The following is a 15,535-nucleotide window of genomic DNA, read 5'->3' on the forward strand; positions in this document are numbered from 1 at the left end:
ATTGGCGAGACCCCTTGTGGTATATTTAGTAAGGTCCTAAGATCTTTTTCAAGTAGCACGAGTGCTTGTACAGTATCTGCGCTCTAATATTTCAATCACTTAAGGTACATAAGTGATTTTGTAGCGCTTGAGAGAATGTAATTGAGAAAATGTGTATGGTTTTCTCAAACTAGAGAATATTTCTTTACATTCCACATGGTTTAACATTCACCTTAGTTCTAAAAAGACCCCTAAATATTTGTTTTGATAATTTCAATGATGTTACCCAAACAGTATACAGGGTTGTTCACCACATACGACACGGAGTATTGTAGCTAAACGATGAGATTTTTACAAATTGTAAGTTTTGGGTTCGATGAAGGACTATTAGAGGTACAATTTAAAAATAATTTTACAAGATACAGAGTGTCCCAAATAAGTAAGAAATATCAAAGTTGTATTTTTTTAAATGGAACACCCTGTATATTATTACATTTTTAGTTTCTACGATTAAAATAAAGGAAAATTTGATTAAGATTTATTATAATTAAACCTTACCGTTTTTGAAATATTTTCAATTTTGTGAAATTGCAGTAAAAATTTTAAGGCTTCATTTCTCCAAGGGTATCAAAGTTTTTAATACTAAATATTTACTGAAGTTTATTTACTGATCAGTTATTGAGTTGCAATAAAAAAAATGATACTACCTTATACAGAGTGTCTAAAAATTTATTTTAAATAATTATTAGCTTCAAACGGCAATATCTTGTTTAATTTAAATGGAACACCCTGTATATTTTACGAGAATCATGCACAATTTAATTGTCTATCAAATTATATTATACCATTTATTTTTTTCAAACCTATCTCTTTAAGTTTCCGCAGAAAATGCATTTTCTTGTAATTTAGAACTTATTTATCAATATACCCATGGACTATTGACATTTTAGATTATTTTTAAAGATGTACCAAATTTTTAAAGAGTACAGATACTAATATTGTCGATATAATTCGTTTATTTCATTAAAAAAATAAAAAAAACTGTTTAAATATTTGTTAAAGAGGATCAGTTAATATGATTCCAGTATTCAAACAACATTAACTGACTGTTTGCTTTGATTAATAATAATTGCTCCAAATACTAAAAAACTGAATTTTGTATGGGCATTAGACAGTGTGATAAAAAGTAACACCTTAAAAATGATATTTCATTTTTTAATAAATGCTTATTTATAACTACAGAGACTTTAATTTGATAACTTATTATTATATTGATTTCTGACTCAAATCCACATTTATTTATAATAATTTAATAACGAACACAATTAAGTATGTAATTAATTAGTATATGGGCGCAAATAATGGTGTTATATTTAATTAATGGTATACTCTTTTATAAAGATTTAAATAGTTTTCTTTTTGCATACAAATGGGCTAGTAATATTATCGTTTTGCTAAAAACGATAATATTACTAGTCTGTACATTTTGTACATTTGTTGCTTTAAAAACAATCTAAAATGTCAATATTCCATTGATATATTGATAAATGAGGTCTAAATTATAAGAAAATGCATTTTATACGAAAACTTGAAGGGATAGGTAAAAAATGGTATAATACAATTTGATAGACAATTTAATTGTGCATCTGATTCTCCTAAAATATACAGGGCATTCCATTTAAATTAAAGAAGTTATTGCCGTTTGAAGCTAATAATTATTTAAAATAAATTTTTAGACACTCTGTATAAGGTAGTATTATTTTTATTATTGCAACACAATAACTGATCAATAAATAAACTTCATTAAATACTTAGTATTAAAAACATTGATACCCTTGGAGAAATGAAGCTTTAAAATTTTTACTGCAATTTCACAAAATTGAAAATATTTCAAAAACGGTAAGGTTTAAGTATAATAAACCCTAATCAAATTTACCTTTATTTTAATCGTAGAAACTAAAAATGTAATAATATACAGGGTGTTCCATTTTAAAAAATACAACTTTGATATTTTTTATTTATTTGGGACACTCTGTATCTTGTAAAAATATTTTTAAATTGTAGCTCTAATAGTCCTTCAACGAACCCCAAACTTACAATTTGTAAAAATCTCATCGTTTAGCTACAATACTCCGTGTCGTATGTGGTGAACAACCCTGTATATGTATGTAAATCGGAGAAGAACTACTGAAATATTGAAATTCACTCGGCCAATATCGACTCTGATATTCAGCACCGAATTAGCAGCGCCTCAAGAGCATTCTGGAAATTACAAGACAGGTTTTTCTACAATCATGACTTGAGCACAAAAACGACACTTGCAGTGTTAGCGAGCAATCATAATCCCCACCATGTTATATGGAAGCGAAACTTGGGTTCCGTCTCGCGTCACACGAACGCATTAAACAAGTTGCAACAGAGATATCTTAGCCAATTATTAAGAATCAAATGGTACCACCATGCCTTAAACGTATCGGTAATTGAAAAAACTAGCTGCGAGAGCACTGAAGTCATGATTACTAAAACCCGCTTAAGACGAGCTGGTCATGTATGCAGGATTCAAGAAAACCGCCTACCGAAATCTCTTCTTTACGGTGAGAGCTTGTAGACGGTAAGAGGAAACCGGGTGGACAACTCAAAAGGTACAAGGATATTTTTCATGAAAACTTAAAAGGGCTAAGCATGCAGAATTAGTGGGAGGAAGCAGCGCCCAATAGCGACACCCAAAAAGTAAACAAGTAATAAAGCAATGCGATTTTTGAATGTCCGGAGTGCGGAAGAGAGTAGTCACAGAAAAGCTCATGGAAGAGAACGTATAACCATCTTCTGATGCGTTTCAAATACCTACTCGTCAAAGAGTAATGGCAGTAATATAGTATACCTGTATGTAGTACATGAAAGTAGCAGGTTTAATAGATGAATCATACGGGAGAGCTATGAGTCAGTATAGTAAATGTTACAAATAGATTTTGGAGGTGTAACATTTGGTTTGTAAACAAAAATATCTACACGGATGCTGATGAGCTAGAGATGACCTGCAAACTGAACTGACAGTAAAACCTATGGAAAATCTCATAATACGATTATTAGCTGTAATATGTTAGCTGTAGCAAATGTTAGCTGTAATATATTATATTTGGCTTAGATATATTATTTTCATTTCAGTAGTATACATGAAAGTTTTTAAAATAATTTATTTTTTTTCTACACAAATTTTCCTACAAACGTAAAAATTGGTAACACTGTATGCCGCTATGTCGGTCTTTTGCCGGTATCTCGGTCATTTATATTTATTTCTGTCGTACGTTTTAAAATACAGACCACCAAGATGAGGTGACCAGACCTAGTATAAATATAGAGACATCAACGCCAGATTGGACCATTAACATCGAAAAATTACGTTTCTTAATCGTTCTCCATAAAAAATAAGAAATCCATAAATAAGAAAAGTAAATGATAGAACAAAAAACAAAAATCTAAATACAAAAATTAACTATTGTGAAGAGATGATCGAAAAGCGGCGTCTAGTTGGCTTGGAAATGAACATCGATGACATTCCCCATAAAATTTTACATGTAAAATGACAGCGATTTTCATTTCATAGCCATCCCTGACGGCGTTTTTTTCAATCATATTGTACATATATATTTACCGCTAAAGTACTCGTTTATACCTATTAGATATACATACATTAAAATATTGGCTTATATACATGAATGCATGAATATGATATCTAAATTCTTCTCAGTCTATAATATTATAAAAAATCAACATTTTTTTTACGCTTTAATTTTATGTTTTTTTTAAATTTATTTTCAGATGTGTAGCTGATAATCAATTTTCTTCATCTAGTAACAAGAAAGGTGTCAGCTATGGTTCGAAAAATAGGAAAAAATCACTACATAGCGTCACCTTTGCGACACAATGAATCTCCAACACCTGTTCACGTGACCAGAAGTGCCGCATATTCTGATGGTGAAGATAGCCACAGAGCACCGTCAGAAAGAACTTTATCCGAATACACTTCAGTGGTAAGAACTATTTCCTCTATCCAATACCAGTTTCAATTTAATACCAAAAAGTACGCAGATCTTCATGCAAGTAATCGTAAATCGACAAGCTGGTTATAAATGGGCTGTGATTTAAACTTTACTTCAAACTTGATATTTTTTGTTATAAAATTTTTATCATTTCTAACCAATGATAACTAGCTTTTTACAAACCACTATTTTCAATTATTTTAAATTAAATGAGTCAGATAAACAAACAGAATAACTAATCGACATTGTACATTGTAGGTAACTACAAAATGAACCAAATAAACTAATAATTACCTAAATTCAAAGCTTGAGGCTATTAGTTTAGCTTGACCCTATCTATCAATTGCTACCCGTAAAACTTAATCCGATACTATAAAACCTTAGATCTTATTAAGATCTAAGTATAAAACTGATACGAGCTACAGCTTATCGAGCTTGTTACGATTGAGCCATTGAAAGCTCAAAGGGAAAGGTGCAAATGCATATTTACCTGGCGTAGAGGCTACCGTGATCAATAAGGCGGTTCCTCCGGAGTGAGGCCCTCCCATTGCACTACGGCTGGGCTGACCCCTGCGATTATCCCCATAAAATAATTAACTAGAAAGAAGTGTCAACTCTGTGTTAAATCGTGGAAACACGATACGCCACCGAAAGCCTTCGTTGTCGTCTGGAGAACTAGCTTTCCAATTGACAGGTTGACATGATGGCTTAATTTTCATTTCCGTTTCCGGTTATTCAATGGCGGGCCCTCTTTCTGTTCAAATGTATTTTGTATTTTTTCTTTTCATAAATAAAACCAAAAAATAATTTATTCACATATATTTATTTGAAATATGGAACAACGTGACTAAATAAATATAAAAATATAGAGGATTGTATTGTTTCAATACCAATTAGTTAATTATATGCACTTTTAACGTAAATTAGTTAAGGTATAAGCATGACTTACAGTAATTTGTAAATAAACACACGCATTCGCAAACTTCAAGGACAGAAAACGGACACAGGAACATGAAAACGGGAGCCTTATACAAAAACCTGAAAACAGAAAAACAATTTTTTTATACAAAAATTAACAATGTAAAAATATCAATAGGTATAAAATATAAATAAACTGTTTAAAAAAAGCGTCCATTATTCCCAAAGAACCTGGCTTATAAATCAAAAAGATGCAAAAAGAGACTTTTAGTCGGATAACATAATCAGATTATCAGTCCGATTTATTGCTTTATTGACAATAAATCGCACATACTGGAGATAACTAATGTTGGCTATAGTTAAAAATGATCTTACCTTGCTGTAAATTGTTTCCATTTTCAAAAAAATCGCCGATCAAAGAGATTATAACACCATTTTCTTGCATCTAAAAAATGTAAAAACAGTGTTTATTTACTACCTATTTTTGATATACATGGGACATACCTACTACTGCAGAAACGTCATTTTCTCCAGGATTCTTCATGTAATTTATATTTTATATACTTTATTACCTTTATATTTATAAATTTCAGCCGAAATATTAAATTGAACTTCCAAAACGAAACTAAACGGAATGAATTAAAATGGCGTCGAATATTTTCGAATTTGTTCTAGAACAAATCTGAAGTTGTCTCTGAAACTGAAATCTGTCAATTCTAAACTGTGAAGTTAGACAATAGTTAGACAAAAACAATGCTGTCCTTGTCTAGGCGGCCATACTTGTCGTGAGGAGAATGACAGGAATGACACTAATGACTGTTTCCAATTTTCCTATTTCACTGTCACCCCCCTGATTATCCCTAATGCGGATAACTCGGGCGCGTAATTTTTGGTAGTCGGGACTGCGTACGCGCTGTCCCGGTATTAAACTAAATTAAAAATAAATATAGCAATTTGCGTTTTCACAAATCCCTGTTCACTCCTATCGCATAATCCCCGATCTCCGCTTCCATATATCCTCTACCTCTGCATCTCTGCATATATCCATTAGTTGCTTCTTAAGTTAGGCAACTTATTTATGTATCTATATCTAGTGTTACGTAGCGTAACACTTGTCATTTACTTTATATTAGGCGTAAGCGTAAAGGTACGTTTAGACTCATGTTTAAACTTGAGCACGCACGAGCTGAGCGTACGCGCATGGCATTCGTTTGCGCTCTCGGCTCCGTTTAAATTAAAAACTTATTTTTCGACGAATGAAGTGGTCCACATCCACTTGTGCGCGCACAGCAGAGTTGTTTCATGCCGATCAATATTTTTTTGACAACGGAGAGCTATGTCAGCAGAGGAGGGTTATGATCAGTTCAAAAACTTTACGAGAATGACCAGACCCAACTTTGAATATTTACTAAATTTAATTACACCAAAAAAGATAAAAAAAAATAGAATAACAATATCGCCAAGAGAACGCTGAGCCTTGACTTTACGTTTCTTGGAAAGTGGAGACCCGTATAGCAGCCTACAGTATCTTTTTAAAGTTTGTAAATTTTCATCGCCTATATTATTCCCGAAGTAGCGACTGTAGGTAAATTTGGTCTTGCCATGCGTCACTTTTTTTGGTTCTTGAATAATACGTAAAATGTTTTACATCCCAGAATTTTTTGCCGACCATACCAATAGGTATGGTAGGCTATTAAGATCGGCAAAAAAAAAGTTTTTTTTATTTCACTCAAAATGAGTTATTTGGGTCATAAATAACCTAAATACAAAATATTTTTATGGTGTCCGTCTGTCTGTCCGTCTGTAATACGATAACTCAAAAACCGCTAAACCGATTTTAACCAAATTTGGTACAAAAATACTTGGCACCCGAGAATATGGCCATTAGTTTTTGGTGGGGGTGGGGGATTGGAAAGGGGGTATGGGAGGGGGTTAAAAATTTTAAAAAATCGTAACTCCAAGATTACAGTAGCTAGCGAAACGCGGTTTTCAATTTACAATTAGGAATAATATTTGCAAAAAAATTTGTAATAACATCAAAATCAGTCAAAGTCGTAGTTTTTGACATATTCCGTGTTTCCGTAGTCCGTTTTTGAGAAAATCCGTGTGGAAAACTCCAAACTCCCACCGGACGCGACCCCAGGAGGCGGATAGGGGAAATAACCGCGGACCAAAACTGGAAAAAATCCTTTACTTTGAAACTGAAAGAACTGCCTACCAACTTTTTATTAACATACTAGCGTGTACCCGCGACTTCGTTCGGGTCGAATTAATCATTTGTAATGGTGATGATAAAGCAAAGCAAGAATTTCCATTAACATACAAACTGGATAAAATTTTCTCACATTTATGTCAGCATGGGAAAAAAGAATCGAGAAACCCCTCCTTATCGAACCTCTACACCCCACAGTCAATCCGTTTGCGAAAAATCAGCTTTAAACGTCAAGCAGTTTAAGCAGAATTGTGATTACTCTATGGTCATATTTTATGAAACACCCTGTATATTTTTTTTAAAAATCTTAAAATATGTAAAACAACAAAATAAAATATACGTGTTTAAGAGTTTTTCCGAAAAACTCACCGGTTTTTAAATAAAAAATATTCTAATATTTGAGGGGTGGTTTCACCCCCTTAAAATTTGAGTTTCGAAAAATCCCTTCTTATCGAACCTCTACACCCTAAAGTCAATCCGTTTTCCAAAAATCAGCTTTTTACGTCAAGCCCTTTAGCAGGATCGTGATTAATCAATGACTAGATTTTTCGAAACACCCTGTAGGTATACATTTTTAAACAATCTTAAAATATGTAAAAAAAACAGAATAAAATACACGTGTTTAAGCGTTTTTTCGGAAACTTAACCGTTTTTAAAACAAAAAATATTGTAATATTTGAGGGGTGGTTTCACCCCCTTGGAACTGGAATTTCTTTTCGAACTTATCGAACCTCTATACACTAGAATCAACCTGTATGCAAAAATTGAGCTTCTTACGTTGAGTGGTTTGAGCAGGATCGTGATTAATCAGTGAGTCAGTCACTTTTAATCAGTGAGTCAGATTTTATATATTAGCAAAGAATATTATAGTTAAGTAGAATTATCTTTGATATTAGTATAGATGGGGAATACAATATATATTTATATGAGGTTCCAATACCGGGTGCGTCTCAAAAGTGGCTCACCCCTATAACTTTTTTATTTTTTCAGATAAAAAAACGAGAGGTTAGTATATGACATAAATTAGGATTGATTGACATATTCACTTGTTTTCTGTCACTTCCTGTTTTGCCAGAAATGACTACAACTTTTGATTTTCAAATGGCATCCCCGGTATTTTTTTACTTCATTCGATAAAAAATGATATTCTGAATAGAATGACATATCATATGTCAACTTTTGACATTTTTGTTTAAAACAAAATTGAATTTTAAATTTCAATCTAGAGTGCCATGGCTGTGTTAAAAACACTAATTTTTAATCAAGGAGCCTTGGAAAAATAGATTTAATCGTATAATGTTATTCGTGTCTTGTCCTGGCTGGTTAAAAGATGCCCAAATCGTATTTTTAATCACATCTCAATTTTTTCAAATGGAACGAGGGTGGCTCATTAGCATATTTGGAAAAAGCATTTTTTTACGAATAATTTGATACCACACACTTGGTATTTCGAGTCAAATTATCGTTATAAACCGCATGTTATAATTTCAAAAACCAAACCAAACCATATGCGAAAATGTCAAAGTTGACATATGATATGTCATTCTATTCAGAGTATAATTTTCTATCGAATAAAGCAACAAAAAACCGAGGGTACCATTTAAAAATCAAAAGTTGTAGTAATTTCCGGCGAAACAGGAAGTGGCAGAAAACAATTGAATACGTCAATCAATCCTAATTTATGTCATATATTAACATACCAAATCTCCATTTTTTATCTGAAAAAATGAAAAAGTTATAGGGGTGAGCCATTTTTGAGACGCACCCGGTATATAATATATATTTTTATAAACAAAATATAATATTTGAATTAAAAAAAATAGTAAAAATATTTCTACATCATTTGACTAACGTTCACTTTGAATAAAATGTAGTGAAAATTAAGATCTAGTACTTGGCAACATTGTTAGGTGCCAAAAAAAAATACCGAAAATACTTGCTTCTCTTTCTTAACAGTTAATTTATGTATTTCTTTGGTAGACAAGGTTTGGTAGTTAGAAGAAGAAGATTTCCACAGACGACATCAGGAAATGACCGAAAATAAAATATGCCTCTGAATTAAAATGATAGACTCAATTGTCAGTCAGAGATCCTTCTCGTTTGCAAGTCATAGACTGTAAGCTAACCAAAATAAATGACTTAACCGTAACATATATTTTAAATTAAAAAATACAAGATAATATGTAAATTAAATCAAATATATTTATAATTACAGCACTTTCTAATAAATAGACATATATTGATAAATAAATATAATTAGTAGGTTATGTAATGGTTATTTCAATTATTAATTTTGTTGCTATGCTGTTTAATTACTTCTGTAGAATATGAATTAAATTTCTTCATATAGATAACGTTTAGTTTTGTTCGTGGACTAATAAATGACAAGACAGTCGGCAAATCTCAAAGATAAGTTTACAGAATACATAGTCAGACTTTATTATCTTAAAATAGTATAAAAAATAACAAAATTAAACAAAACTAAACAACAATATTACCAGATATTATTAGATTAGAAAAATAAATAATTCACGAGTCAATCTCTTGAATTAATTTTTTCGAGTTTTATTATTTCTATGTATGTTTTATAAATTATTTTTGAAAAAGAGCTGGGTATTTTGCCCCTAATTTTTTCTATAAATTATTATCTTATACAAAGTAAATAGTGTATTCAAGGAAAATTTATATTTAACATTTGGTATTCTTGGACAATTACTTATATGTAGGTATATTTTAAAGTGTTAATATTAATTTATACGTATAAAAGTCTTACCAAATAAAAAAGAATAAGTTGATTCTTTTATTATAGGCTTGGTACAGTTCAGTTGATATAAAATTCCGACCGCAGCGCTCGATACGGCAGAAATCAGAAATTTTCGACCATGTATTTCACGAAGTTCCGATGTTGATCGCATTAAAATAATATTAAATTCGTGGCTTTTTCATAATATCCTTATAATATTTAAGTATTTTAGTTTTTAACAGTGCAGTTATTAAAGCTGTTTACTCAGGGATAATATATTATAGATATTACTACCCCAAAATTTCCAAAAAAATTTCCACTCACTGTTTCGGGTAGTATTATATAATTATTAAGACGGCATTAAATTATAGTTTATTTTATTACTACCTAATATATAAAATTGCTATAATAGAGCTTGAAATGTTATCTAAAATGATTACTTATCATCATTGTTATTACCTATATTACAAACGTTTTTGTATCCATGCTCATAGCACGCTCATAGTATATACAGGGTTGTTCACCACATACGACACGGAGTATTGTAGCTAACTTACAAGATACAGAGTGTCCTAAATAAGTAAAAAATATTATAGTTGTATTTTTTTAAATGGAACACCCTGTATATTATTCTATTTTTGGCTTCTACGATTGAAATAAAGGTAAATTTGATTAAGGTTTATCACACTTAAACATTACCGTTTTTGAAATATTTTCAATTTGATGAAATTCCAGTAAAAATTTTAAGGCTCTATTTCTCCCAGGGTATCAAAGTTTTTAATATTAAATATTTACTGAAGATTATTTATTGATAAGATATTGTGTTGCAATAATAAAAACTTTACCTCCTTATACAGAGTGTCCAAAAATTTATATTAAATAATTACTAGCTATAAACGGCAATAACTTGTTTAATTTAAATGGAACACCCTATGTATTTTACGTGAATCAGATACACAATGTAATTGTCTATCAAATTGTATTATACCATTATTTACCCATCTCTTCAAGTTTTTGTAGAAAATGCATTTTCTTATAATTTAGACCTCATTTATCACTATACCCATGGAATATTGACATTTCAGATTTTTTTATAGCACCATAATATGTACAAAATGTACAGATGGTAAATATTGTAAGCACATTGGCATACAAAAAAAACTATTTAAATCTTTGTAAAAGAGTATACCAATTAAATATACCACCATTATTTCCTACCAAAAACACCAAAACTTAAATTGTTTTAATTAATAAATTATTCTAAATAAATGTGGATTTGGCTCAGAAATCAATATAATAATAAGTTATGAAAATGAATGTGTCTGTTTTTATAAATAAGCATTCGTCAATAAATGAAATAAAATTTATAAGGTGTTACTTTTTACCACACTGTCTAATACAGACACAAAATTAAGTTTTTTAGTATTTGGAGCAATTATTACTACAACGTAAACAGTCAATTAATGTAGTTTAAATACTGGGATCATATTAATTGGTCCTCTGTAACAAAAAATATTTAAACAGTTTTTTTTATTTTTTTAATTAAATAAGCGAACTATATCGACAATATTAGTATCTGTACCCTTTGAAAATTTGTTACATCTTTAAAAATAAGCTAAAATGTCAATATTCCATGGGTATAGTGATAAATGAAGTCTAAATTATAACAAAAAGCGTTTTCTATGAAAACTTGAAGAGATTGGTAAAAAATGGAACAATACAGTTTGATAGACAATTACATTGTGCATCTGATTCACGTAAAATATACAGGGTGTTCCATTTAAATTAAACAAGTTATTGCCGTTTAAAGCTAGTAATTATTTAATATAAATTTTTGGACACTCTGTATAAGGAAGTAAAATTTTTATTATTGCAACACAATATCTGATCAATAAATAATCTTCAGTAAATATTTAGTATTAAAAACTTTAATACCCTTGGAGAAATGAAGCCTTAACATTTTTACTGCAATTTCATTAAATTGAAAATATTTCAAAAACGGTAAGGTTTAAGCATGATAAACCTTAATCAAATTTACCATTATTTTAATCGTAGAATCTAAAAATAGAATAATATACAGGGAGTTCCATTTAAAAAAATACAACTATAATATTTTTTACACATTTGGGACACTCTGTATCTTGTAAAAATATTTTTAAATTGTAGCTCTAATAGACCTTCAACGAACCCAAAACTTACAATTTGTAAAAATCTAATCGTTTAGTTACAATACTCCGTGTCGTATGTGGTGAACAACCCTGTATACGTATATAATTCTAATATTTATTTTTTAAATGAACCGTATTGTAAGCAATGAATCAATTTTCACGATTCTTTGAACGAATAATGAGCCGTAAACAAACTGGTCGTTTTATGATGTGTGCTGGCCACGATTCTATTGAACCAACTAAGCGGTTTTAAAACTCGTTCAAATGAACGACTCGTTCAATCTTTGTCCACCTCTATTTTAAACCCTGTTAATTATTAATAATGATTTTTTTTAATTTGCTTTTAACAACAATGTCCTAATCTAATTAACAACTCAAAAATGGTCTAAAAACAATTAATAGGTTTGCTATGACTTAAAATGATAAACGATGATTCAATATGAGGAATCTGAATAGTTTAGTACCAAACCGCAGACCTTATAAATTTGTTAATGAATAATAAATCATGGCAAATTATAAATGACAGTTCAAACAAGAGAAATGCTGAAAGTTCCAATTTGTACTTTAAAATTTTTTATCTTTCCGATTTCTCTGATTTCTATGAAAGTAAAACAAAGATGCAATCACACACACTTTATCCCGAGGTCTATACAACAGAAAAGGTAATATTTGGTCTGACGTTACTATTATTTGCTGTTTTCGAAACGTATAACAGCTGTCGACTATGTGTAGACTACCTTATATGAAGAGAAACATAATAGAGGACCTAATTTTCTAAGACAGACAAATAAATCAAGTACCTACTGTGGAAAAAAATCACACCATCGAGAAAATACCAAATTTGATCCGATTGAAAAAAAACGGCGTAAGTGTTTTAATGAAGATATTTTATTTTATGAGATAAGTTTTATGAGTATCTATTAAATATGTTTTTGTGCTTCAAAATCAAATGCACCTTACTGTAAGATCACTGAAATTTTTTTATCAAAGGTCACGCCTAAGGTCAGGTTTTACGCCTAAGCATAAAAGTACTAAAATATTTTATTAAACTGACATGAAGTGTCAAATTCAACAAGCGTAACTATAGTTTCTCGATATACAGGGCCGCTTTTATGTCTGGAAACGGTCGATTATTAGGTAAAATCCTGTAAAATATAGGAGGTACCGCAAAAAGGTAAATACAAAAGTTATAGGTTTTTAAATATCTATCAGCGAGTAATAAATTTAAGTATACACAGTGGCGGACTAAAGGGGGGGGGCGGAAGGGGCGGTCCGCCCCGGGCCCCGTCTTTTAGGAGGCCTCCGAATCTTAATAAGTCATTTTTTATTCAACTGGCAAACAAAGCCAATATGTTCAGTAGTTATAAAGCAGTTTGTAGGGGGAGTATGCAAACCATACGTATACGCCAATTATAAACAGTATAAATGGAAGCAGATATTTACATAATTATCAATCAGGCCCCAGTAATTGTCAATGGCATTTTCTATTGAGGAAATTAAATCAAGGGGTAATTTTCTTTTATCGAATAATTATTATTTTTTATATATGTATTTTAAGACTGAATTTATTTATTTTAGCTTTTAAGTTATTCTTCAATGGTCAATATAACGGAGGCCACGGGCCTGATACAGCGAAGGGGCCCCTCAGATCTTGGAGGCCTTAGAAAATCGCAATATTTTGTTGCGGTATTTCCCTGGAAGCATTTTTAAGAAAAAAATATTTAAAATTTTTGGACGAAAAAAACTACCTGTCAAAAAAATTTGTACAGCCTAAAAGTTAAATTTAGTGATTATCACAGCCCCTGTGACATAAAGAAGACTATCTATTTCAAAAATTAAATTATTCAAATGTCATATAATAATGGCAATAGCTGTCATGGAATTGAGCGATTAAAAAATTATTTTTTTTAATTTAGTTTGCCAATTCGTTACGTTTTAACTAGACATATTCCTATACCTAAAATAAATCGTTTTTAAGTTATTTAAGATTTAGTTTGAAAACGTGTATTTTGCTTGATTTTATCTAGCTTCCTAAGTGTCAAACAGTCAGACAATTTATTTCCATCTGTCAGAAAATGAATTATTTGAATTTCCTATATTATAACTACTGCCTGCTTAAAAGTTTAAAAAGTGTATTTATATAAATATATCTCGTATTTTCGTTCTTTAGTGATATCTAATAGTTGATATTTTAAAAATATACCGTACGATCGAAAAAAAACAGCGCAAAGTTAGCTTGGAAATGATGATCGATAATATACTGTCATATAGACTACTGGTTAAAATCAAGAAAAATATACGCTTTAAAGCTAATTCTCAAATAACTTAAAAACGATTTATTTTAGGTACAGGAACATGTATAGTCAAAAAGTAACAAATTTTAAAAACGAAAGTAACGAAAGCCTTTTCACGAGTGAAATAAAAAAAGTTGATTTCCATTTGAAAAAAAAATGATTTATGATAATTTTTTAGTCGCTCAATTCCATGACAGCTGCGGCCAATATGACATTCGGACAATTTAATTTTTGACATAGATAACCACATGTCTTTTCTTTATGGTACAGTGGCTGTGGCAATCACTAAATTTGACGTTTAGGCTATATACATATTTTTGACAGGCCATTTTTTTCCTCCAAAAATTATAAATATTTTTTTTTCTCAAAAACGGTTAACGTTAGGTATAGAGTCAAAATTCATAAAATTTTACAGAGAATTTAAGTATGTAATAAAAAACTTCCGGTACTTCCGAAAGTGCCGCCATTTTGAAAATATTATTGAAAATATTTTTAATCGATAGATCTCATTATGAAACAATGATATGCACCAAATCTCGTATTTAGATATTGTAGTTCTCTAGAAACTTCTAACGCAGGCTCAGCCTGGGACACCCTGTATAAATACTTGAATTTTGTCAACCATTATACATACGTCATTCAATTTTTACAAAATGTGCATTAGAAGCATATCATTATCTAAACAGACCGGGGGCCACATTTAGCTTCGCCGCCCCGGGCCCCCGACAGGCTTAGTCCGCCACTGAGTATACAGGGTAGTTCATAAAGTCCTGGCACATCAAAGTTTCATTTTTTTAAATAGAATCCCCTGTATATTATTGCATATTTTAATTATTCCTTCAATTCTAAGCAAAAATCGAAATACACACAATGTACCTCAAAGCAACCGTTTCCGAGTTATGAAAATATCACTTAAACAATTCGATTTAATAAATTTCGATGTGTTTGGTTTGATTTAATGATGCCATTCTGCCGAAACTGTGATACTATTTTGTAATGATTTTTTAAATTCCTATTAGCTACTAGTAAATTTAAGTATACAGGGTCGGTCATAAAGTTGTGTCACATCAAACTTTTTTTTTAAATGTAACCCCCTGTATATTATTGCATATTTCAATTCTTCCTTCAATTTTAAACAATACTCGTAATACACAATGTACATAAATTGAAGAATTCAAATG

The 15,535-nt window shown here is 30.5% G+C and overlaps 1 non-coding gene and 2 pseudogenes across 1 annotated transcript; all 3 read left to right on the plus strand.

Annotated features, from left to right (window-relative positions):
* LOC115874498 overlaps positions 1 to 15,535 on the plus strand; it is an 84,986-nt pseudogene that overhangs the window by 53,989 nt on the left and 15,462 nt on the right.
* On the plus strand, positions 4,502 to 4,660 carry LOC115874839. Its single transcript, XR_004048914.1, has one exon. It is a non-coding gene; the product is annotated as a U1 spliceosomal RNA (small nuclear RNA).
* On the plus strand, positions 5,714 to 5,859 carry LOC115874840 (annotated as a pseudogene).

This window comes from Sitophilus oryzae, unplaced genomic scaffold, assembly GCF_002938485.1.
Source record: "Sitophilus oryzae breed Bouriz unplaced genomic scaffold, Soryzae_2.0 scaffold_1297_pilon_pilon, whole genome shotgun sequence".
Classification (NCBI taxonomy): domain Eukaryota; kingdom Metazoa; phylum Arthropoda; class Insecta; order Coleoptera; family Curculionidae; genus Sitophilus; species Sitophilus oryzae.